The 2,615-nt window shown below is 39.6% G+C and overlaps 1 pseudogene; it reads right to left on the reverse strand.

The window, feature by feature from the left end:
• Positions 1 to 1,027: 1,027 nt before the first annotated feature.
• LOC101096474 lies at positions 1,028 to 1,637 on the reverse strand (annotated as a pseudogene).
• Between the last annotated feature and the right edge of the window lie 978 nt (positions 1,638 to 2,615).

Here is a 2,615-nt window from a genome sequence, read left to right on the forward strand (position 1 = left end):
AGACTCACAGATCCAATAATTGCGTTCATCCTAGATAGACTTAATGTCCAAAGCCAAACTCCTGATCTTCCTCCTCTAACTTCCTTCATGTACTTTTCCTCAATTACCCATGGAATTGTGGGGCATTTCATTCTTGGAAGTGCCTAGGCCAAATCTTTTGGAGTCATTGTCAATCCTCCTTTCTAGCACATACCCTTTTTAAATCCACTGAGAAGTCCTTTTGTTCTAACTTCAAACTATATTCAGAATTTGGCCAATTTTAAGCACCTCTCAACCATTTCCACCCCAATCTGAGCCACCATCAGCTGTCATGACATTATGGAAACGGCCTCCTAATTGGTCACTCCGTGTTTATCTTCATCTTCCTGTAGTCTGTCCTATATACGCCAGTGGAATCATCAGGAACCTACATCCTAGTAGATTGTTTCTCTGCTTGGAATTCTGCAATGGCTCTTCACTAAACTCAGCGAAGCAAAAGCTCATGCAAGCATTTGTCAGGCTCTATATGATCTAGCCTGCTCCCCTGTGACCCTTCCAACCTTCATTTCTATGACCCTACTCCGCTGCCATTAACTCAGAGCCACAGTTATCCCCTTGCTTTTCACCAAACACACCAAACACAAGGTAAGATATGCTCTTACCTTGGAGGCTCTGCTCTGGATGTTGTCTCAGCCTGGAATATTCTGCCCTTAGCCACTTGCTTGGCCAACTTTTTTAACTAGTCAAATCTTTGCTCAAATTTCACCTTGATGAGTGAGGCTTACCTTGACCACTCCTTTTAACATTTCAAGTTGACAACAGCCCATACTCCTACCATTCAAAATTTCAAATCGCCTTACTTTGTTCTGCTTTTGATTTTGTTCCATAGTATTTACAACTTTCGAACATGCCACACAATCATTTATTAAATCTATTATTTATTGGTTGTATCCTTCTGCTGAGATATAAGAGAGAAAAGGTTTGGATTTTTTTTAAGCCTACAGGAAGTCACTTTATTTACAGAAAACAGTAATTTGAGGAGTCTTGTTCACAGAGGGTGACCATCCCCCTTCCTGCTGGTGCTATTGGAGGGCTTGGGAGTGACATCCTCAGTCCTCCTTGATCTTCATCCCTGAACAGGCAAGGTCTCTGAGGGCTGACTATGATCCAGGCCCAGGGGTTTTGATTTTCTTTCCTCCTGTGTACTGGGGTTCTATGTGGAGGGCAGTGATGCCCAGCCTCTTGAACCTCTGTTCCATATCCTGGGTGGCCCACATGACTGCATATGGAGAAGACTCATCTTTGCCAGCCTTCACCTTCATCCTACCAATCACATGGGCAGGTGGCTTCTTTGCCAGAAAGGTGGGTGGTGCCATAGACGAAAGTGTTGTTGAAAGATATAAAGATATGGTGGACACTAAACACTTTTTCTTCTTCGGCCACCTGAGGTCTGAGACTGTTCTTTCTCCTTTTCCTTCTCCTTGCAAGGTGCTATTTCTGTGCATCTTCTCAGACTCCATCACCAGTAAGAGCGAGAGCAGAGGGTTTTGACTGTATTATTCCCTAACATATCCAAAGCGCACTGGATTGAATTACTAGCTGAACCAAATGAGCTTATCTTCATACACTGAACTTTCAGGGTTATAATCTATGTACATGTATGTTTTAAGACCATTGGGGATGCCTCAAAACATCCTCCAAATAACATGCATATTCAATATGGGTTAAAGGCACACCGCTGTCATTACTTAAGATTCACTCAATGCTAGATTCCAAATAAAAGATCAACAACTTATATATGCCATTACATTTGCAATAATATATTAAGTATTTAGTATTCAAAACTCTGTGTTCTGAGAAGTACAATAATATAAAAACATCATCCCTAGAAATTTACTAGTCAGAAGGGAAGAAAAACACAAATTTCATATTTATCTGACCACTGAATTTCTTCTCAGCTATAATCCTCTATTGTAAAACCAAATAAAACAGTATCTTTTTTCAGGAGCTCAGACAAAAACATTTATGCTCCCTATCTTTTCCAAGGCTCTTTAGAATTGTAGTAAATGAAACGTCTGGTTACCTGGTTAACTCTTCCCTGGATGCTAATGGGATTACACATTCATTTAAATTTGGCTTTTTAAGGAGTTCCCTGGAGGCCAGGCCAGCATGCTGAGCTCAACTAATAGACTTTCAGCATCACAATCTAGGTACACATTTTTTTTTTTTTAATGCCACAGGGACCTTAAAATGGTTTAAAGTAGATGAAATATTGTCATTATGTTCTTATGTGATGTTCTGTAGTGCTGGGATATTTTTAAAATGTTTGAGTGATATTTTAAACAAAGTAATAAAATACACAATCTGTCCCTGGTTGGTACAACTCAAACTATATCTATGGAAACGGGACTCAGTGACCATGAATGTTAATCCATCTGCATTTTCACAAAGAGGTACAAAATGAAAATCTCAATTCCAACTACATTTTTTTTTTTTTTTTTGCAAATGCAATCTCCTGTCTAAGCTAGTGGGTGACTTGATGTATTTGATATGCAGGAATAATGTTTTCTCCCTAAGGTGTGGTTATTAATGTCCTATCATTTTCAATCTTTTAAAATCTAGGGGGCTGGCCTTGC

Source organism: Felis catus, chromosome B1 (genome assembly GCF_018350175.1).
Source record: "Felis catus isolate Fca126 chromosome B1, F.catus_Fca126_mat1.0, whole genome shotgun sequence".
NCBI lineage: Eukaryota > Metazoa > Chordata > Mammalia > Carnivora > Felidae > Felis > Felis catus.